Genomic DNA, 7,500 nt, shown 5'->3' with positions numbered 1-7,500 from the left:
CCAGAGACAATGGCATAGTAATCATCCCAAACGACCAAGCCACCCTCACCTTCCTCCAGGAGACTGACAAGCTCCTGGAAGTGCAGAAGGTGAGCCTGGCAGCCCTGACTTCTGAAGAGAGGAAGTCCAAGATGGTGCTTCTTGGCTTCCTTCTGATGTATGACCTTGAGCTCATCACCACTCATCCCAAGGTGGCGGGAGCTTCTCGGCTTTCCAAAGGGAAGCACCCAACCAGGCAAGTCCTGGTCACTTTGAAGGGAGCCCCAGTTGAGTCCTTGGGCCTTGGCAATTGGGGCTCCTACAGCCTCAGGACATATGTCCCAGACCCACTCCGTTGCTTCACGTGCCAGAAGTACAGACACCAGGTCACTTGCTCTGCAAAGCTGAAGTGTGGTGTCTGTAGTCAGGCACACAGCACAGAGGTGTGCCTCAAAGCACACAAAGACGGCAAGCGGGACACCATTGCCAAGTGTCCCAACTGCCACAAAAAACACCACGCCTGGAGCCTTGGATGTTCCATAAGGAAGGAAGAGGCTCTTGGCGGCAAGAAGTCGTTGCAAAATGACCAGACTTTGTTCCCGCCCTTCCAGGCACTTATATCTGGGGGCAGAACTAAAGAGTAAGGGCTCCCCCCCTCCTAAGAGGAAGGAAGCACGGCCCAAAACGAAACCACCACCGGACACCTCCAACTCAAGTAGTTTCCAGCTCTGGTGGGTGTTCCAAGACAGAAACAGGCCCAGAAGGGGTCTGGGAACACACCAAAGTCCACCCCAAGAGCGGAGAGACAAACTCTGTTTACAGAGAATGACTTGACACTCCTGCTGACTGCAGTCATCACAGCAGTTGCGATAGCATTAGGAAGGACCAATGAGGAGACGGAGAAGGCAGTCAAGGTCGCCATGACGGCAATGACCCAAACTGTTGCTGCTCTGAAGGAAAGGGATGTAAGGCCCAAGGCCACTACACCCAATCCAACTCAGGGCGAGACTTGTCTCCCCACCCAACCTGCGGCCAAGGCCACACAGGCAGAGCCTGATCCCAAAAGCCAAAGGGTGAGGAAGCCACGACCATCCAGAGTGAAGGTCAAGGCAACCAAGGGTTCTCCACCTCCCAGGAGACCCAGCCCTTTTATTGCTCGACCTGTCCCGACGACAGTGACAACTCAAGTAAGGAAATCACGACCAGTGAGGAACTCACCAAGGAGTTGTCAGACTCCGAAATGTCTGACGTTACCCACACTGGGTCGTCGGAGACTGAGACTGATTATGTTGTTGATGACACAGACTTAATGGACTCAGATTAGCACAATGGCTCCTAATCTAAGCATACTGCAGTGGAATATCAATATTTTTTTCCAGAGGGACGCCCTTCTCCACGCGATCGTGCGATCTCGGAACACTGATGCTGTCATGCTCCAGGAGACTCTATTGGGGGACTCTGCTCACTTCTCAGGATATCATCCCTTTGTGTTGCCGAGTACGCAAGGCACCAGAGGTTTGATTACCCTCGTGAAATCGACTATCCCCTGCTCCTTGATTGCTGATCCTGTGGAGGGTGGAGAAGGTGTTGAACTCCTTGCCGTTGAGATCCAGTTGGCTGGGGGTCCCCTCAAGCTGTACAATGTGTATAACAGGCCAACCTGTAGGAGCTTAGATATTAGTGAAGTCTGTGCTGCTGTGGCACACAAGCCAATTCTCATAGGGGGAGACTTCAATGCCCACCACCCCATCCTTGCTCCCACGCGGAGCCGGGATGCGGCAGGCTGTCACATAGCCGCGTTGCTTGAGTCATGCCCCGAGATTGCTCTTCTCAACAACCAGGAGCCTATGCACGTTGGCGGGGGGTTCCTTGACCTTACCTTTGTCACTGCGGCCCTGGTCGAGAGAATTAGTTGGTCTGTGGACAACACTGCCTCGAGCGATCACTATGGGATAATCACCACCATCTTGGATGCTGGCACGGCACCCGTGCCACAGCACAATCCTTGATGGAAGGTGGATAGGGCCAACTGGAAATCTTTCCAGGAGGCAGCCTCAGAGACCATTCCAAAAACTCATCCGTGGTCCAGGTGTTTCAAAGACGCCTGGGACTACAATGATGAAATTAAGGTCAACCACAGAATCAATATGTGCAGAAGACACTTCCGCAGACAGAGAACTCTTGAGAACCATGCTTTTTTGAGAGAGACTCTCAAGGATGCTCAGGAAACTGCTAAGAGGGTAGCGCAGGAAAAGTGGCTGGAGTGGTATGAGTCCTTTGGCCACCAAACCTCCTTTTCAGAGCTGTGGAACCGTATCAGATGGGCCACAAATCGCTAAGCCCCCAGAAAGACCCACCATGACCCGTGGTCGGAGGCAGAGAGACTGGCACTTGAGTTCTCTGCTAGAACAAGTACCGACGGTCTGCCAGCAGAGCTGAGGCATGCCCTCATCAAAGAAAAGGCAGTCGAACCTGATGTTCTCTCTGAGGGAATTACGGCGGACGTATAAGACCAGTTCATGGTTAGCCCCGGGTTGTGATGGGATCTCCTACCTCATCATTTCCCACTTAGGACTTGAATGTGAGCTTGCATTCTTGCATCTCATCAGCAAGTCCTGGGAGACTTCTTCACTACCACAGTGCTGGAAGAGGGCTGACATAGTTCCCATCCCTAAACCAAAGGAGCCGGGTCGGTACTGTCCCATCTCTCTACTCAGCTGTCTGGGAAAGACAGCAGAGAGAATGGTACTGAACCGGCTCCAATGGAAGCTGGGACCTCCACATGAACACCTACATGGGTTCACAAGGGGTAAGAGCACTGCTCACAGCATGGCCACCTTATTGAGCACTGTCAGCAACACCAGATCTGTCATTGTTTTCCTGGACCTGGAGAAGGCTTTTGAACTGGCGAGCCCACTCGCCAATCATGAGGTCCTGATCCGCAAGGGAATCAAGGGCAGAACTGCCAGAGTGAAGTTCCAAGGTCACCTTTCCAGGCATTTGCCCCTCGAGAATGGCACTCCACCAGGGGGGTCCTCAGCCCGGCTCTGTTTAACACCCTCATGTTGAGCATCCTTGACATTCCATTCCCAGTGGGGTGCAAGATCATTTCATATGCAGATGATCTGGCAATTATCTCTACTGGGAGACAGAATGAGAACCTAGTCAGAAAGACCCAGCATTGTCTGGATCTAATGTCTAAGAAATGCTGCAGAGATCTCAGAAGCCAAATCGAAGGCAATGGCGCTGAAACAGGATGTCCGAGACCAATGACTGCGAGTCCAAGGGTTAGAGCTATGCCTTCCAATACCTGTGTGTATGGGTTGACAAGAACCTCACCTTCCGCTCGGAGATTCAATACCTCCTAGAACGGACCAAGGCAAGACTCTCTGTCATGAGAGCTCTGTCAGGGTGGCGCTTAGGGGCTGGGCACCTTCTATGTGCACGCTTTCCGTCCCACCGTGGACTACGCCTCTGTCGCCCTGATTACGGTCAAGCCTGGACTAAGGAAAAGGCTTGATGTCATGCAAAATGAGGCTGCCAGGATCATTCTGGGTGCTCCTGGGTGGGCTAAGGTTACCAACCTCCTCTTGGAGGCCAATCTCTTCCCCCTGGACACCCGGATCAATCAGATGGCGGCTCAGTTTCTTGCCAAAGTCCTATAGTCCCCGCCGGACTCGCAGTTAAATAAAAAAGTGCAGCGTCGGCTTGCACAGAACCATGAACTCTTTGCCAACAACACCTGGCTGTCTCATACAGCCAGGGTGCTGATACGCTTTGAGCTCAAGGAGACACTATTGGTTAAGGGGATGGACCTCCCCAACCCTAACTATACCACAGCCCCGCCGTGGGCAAGATCCTTGATAGAGTATTCTGTCATGAACCTGTCAAAGAGAAAGACACAGTACTCTCCATCTCTTTTGAAAGCTGAGGCGGAGAGGAATATTGCAGAAATCACTCCACCGGGTAGTAAAACCTACTTCATGGATGGTTCTGTAGACCCCATTTCCCACACTGCAGGCACCGGTTTTGCAGCCAGGGACATAGCGCAAGCTATGCGGGTATCCGACAATGCATCCTCGCTCCAGGCAGAGGCAGTCGCTATTATGGGAGCCCTAGCCCATGCAGCCCAGACGGATGGGCATGTTGTCATACATACAGACTCTAGGGCCGCCATTGATAGCCTGCAGCAAAGCACGCTCCTTGATTATGTTTATATTCTGACCACGATTCTTACCATTGCTCAGAGAATCCTGGATCAGGGTAGACACATTATCATCAACTGGATTCCAAGCCATGTTGGTATTAAAGGGAACAACGTAGCTGACAGGCTTGCAGAGGAAGGCAGGTAAAAACCCTTGAGTGATCTTGAGGTGCATCCTAGCCGGGAACTGCTAAGGCATAAAACGATGTCAGTGCCCTGCAGCGACATAGAGAGGAAGCGAGAACCTCCCCCTCGGCCAGCTGGTACTCAGACGCCACAGGCTATGAGTCGCTGATATTCTCCCCTAAAATGCCAAGGCGAGCCGAAGTCAGTCTTTACAGACTGAGATTAGGCTACCCTTGTGCATAGCAAATCATACCCACCATTGGGCATGATGAGCGACGCTGCAGACATTGTGGCGCGCCGGACGCCAAGATAGAGCACTATCTGATGGAATGCGAGCACACTCGCTTCCTCAGGCAGGGCCCAGAGACAACAGCCGCCGGGCTGGTAAGGTGGCTATGCCTATTGCTTGCCCCCTGGCAACTGGAGCGCCTTCAAGCAAACCAACTGCCACGGTAAGCATTCAGTGATGATCAGATGAGTCAGCACTTATAGCTGGCAGAGGTCGGGCCGCCTCGTGCACATAGCCCGGGCGAAGGGACGTCTTCGGAAATCTCTCTGAACTGAACTGAACTGAGAGCGACGAAGAATACAGACTTCCACCGCCAGTCCAGCATCACGAGCCAGTCCGACTGAAGACGAACACTATACTGCCAGGAAATCCTCAACTGACCCTGACATAATCTAAAATAACCCAATAACCACGCTATGAATATAAGTAAAGTCAAAGTAATTCAACACAATGTTTTAAACTGGCGTTCAAGGAAACACGAACTTCCTAATACATACATCAAAGAAGATCCTGATATTATATTAATCAACACCCACTGCCTCCTTAATGAGGAAACAATAAAATTATTTGGGTATAATGTCTATCAAAGGAACATACTCAACGAAGGCGATGCAGGTGTTGCAATATGCGTGAAGAGAAATCTCAGCCACAGATTGATTGACGATTTCACTGAGGACTTTCTTGCAGTGGAGCTGCAGACAAACAGAGGAAAATTAGTCATAGGAACAGCATATATGCCACCCAGATGCCCGCAATTCCCCTACCCAGATTTAATGAAAATAATGAGAAGAAACTCACCCGCATATGTCATTGCCGATCTAAACGCCCGACACCGAGCGTTCAGACATAGCAGCGATAATTTAATGGGAGAAGGAATAGCGAGGCTGATTAACCAAAATATGCTAACACATTTAGGACCTGACTTCGACACTTTCGTCAGCACAAGAGGTAAAGGACGACCAGACATTGTACTGGGGAACAAGAACATCCATTAAACCATCTACCCGTAGTTCTGAAACTGGCAACATCCCCTATCATGATCCCGCAAAAGGAGATGTTTAATCTTATAAGGGCAGACTGGGATCTCTTCAAAGAAAATGTAAGTGAGCATGGGAAGAGAGAACCTGAGCAAAACAGCTATTGATAAAGCGTGCATAGACAGAGCATTAGATACATGGTACTCTGTTATTGAGAATGCAATGAATAAACTCATACCAAAGAAAGCATTCACAACTCACTAACGAGAAATCACCCACTAACGAGAGATCATCTTAAACTGCTGCAATGGAGATATGACAACATCCTTAATCAAGCCAGACAAAACGGATGGACACAAGCGCTACGCATTCAATATAAGGAAATACAGGAAGAAATGAAGAACGAAAGCAAGACCCTCTCCAACAATCACTGGAACAATATAGTCAAAGAAACCGAGCTAGAATATAATAACCACAAAAAATTCTGGGGTAAAATCAGATTACTGGGAAGCAAATACTCACAAATCCCAAATATTCTGAATGAGAGAGACGAGAAAATATTCGACAACAAGGAGAAAGAAGCGATCTTCAGAAACTTCTGGGAAAATGTCTTCAGAATAAATCCTCAAGACAATCAGGCATTTGACTTGCAACATGAGATATTCGTACATAATTTTCTCTCCCATAATCTACAAAGATTAACTCCATTCCTCGAAGTAGACATAAGCAGACTGAACGCCGACAACAGCTTGACAAAACCCATATCATGCAGGGAAATCAAACCAATAATAAACAGCTTTCAAGACAAAGCACCTAGCGAAAGCGGAATACGCAAGACTATTGTGCAACAACTTCCAGAAATTGCAGTAACCAAACTCAGCAATATTTTCAATCACTCCCTTTCAATGGGCTACATTCCAACAAGATTAAAAAATGCAGTCATGGTCATCATACCAATAGCAAGCAAAGACCCAAGGAAGACAGAAAATTACCGAACAATCTCTTTACTCGAAATTCCTGGCTTTTTTTTTTTTTTTTAATAATCAATCGACTCACAAGTTAAAAGGAAAGAAGCAATGTTTTCAACAGCAACCAATATGGCTTCAGGAAAGGAAGAGGCACGCAACAAGCGATAGCCTACACATATGAAACAATTGCCCTCTCCCAGAGGAAACGACAACCATGCAATGTTGTCTGCAGAAACATTGCAAAAGCATTCGACAAACTATGGAAACCAGGATTACAATACAAGTTATTGCAGCTCAGCCTACCAGACGTCTTTGAGAAAATCTTTTGCAACTTCGTCGAAGAAAGGACTGCAACCATAAGACTCGATATCGTCACTGGCCCTAAATTTCCATTGCTCAGTGGAGTGCCACAAGGGTCATCCCAGAGTCACACCCTTCTCATATTCTACACTGCTGACCTGGACAGACCGATGGACACCTGTATAGACGTAAGCTTCGCAGATGATATTACTCAAATCATTAAATATCCAATTAGATCCAAAGAAAGATTAACAACTCTAACTGTTTCTGAAATAAACAGAATGAATGACTTTGAAGAGATGGAAAGTCCAAACAAACAAAAATAAGTTCCAGCTTCTCTCAATATCAGCAACCAAGCCAAGAGAAAGAATAGTAAGCCAATAATCAATACGTTTTACTAATAAGTCAACAATTCTTGGGATGGAGTTTGGCACTCGTGGAGTGTCATCGCACCTGAAAAGAAGACTGGCGATGGCAAAAAAACAATACACAAAACTGAAACGGTTCAAAGCAATGCGCACACAGACGCAACTACGCTTTTACAAGACATTGATCCGCCCAATCATAGAGTACCCAGTCATCCCACTGTGCATCTCAGCCAAAACAAACATCACAAAGATGCAGCAATTTCAAAACAAAGTACAGGAAAACAATCAG

The 7,500-nt window shown here is 48.3% G+C and overlaps 1 protein-coding gene across 2 annotated transcripts in view; it reads right to left on the bottom strand.

Moving 5' to 3' along the window:
• Positions 1 to 7,500, bottom strand: part of LOC147468058 (uncharacterized) — an 11,136-nt gene that overhangs the window by 2,671 nt on the left and 965 nt on the right. The window lies entirely within an intron of this gene.

This window comes from Penaeus japonicus, unplaced genomic scaffold (genome assembly GCF_977035675.1).
Source record: "Penaeus japonicus unplaced genomic scaffold, GWHDUDI00000001_assembly GWHDUDI00000031, whole genome shotgun sequence".
Lineage (NCBI taxonomy): Eukaryota > Metazoa > Arthropoda > Malacostraca > Decapoda > Penaeidae > Penaeus > Penaeus japonicus.
The sequence above is the reverse complement of the archived record's forward strand: the minus strand, read 5'-3'. Positions and strand labels throughout refer to the sequence as shown.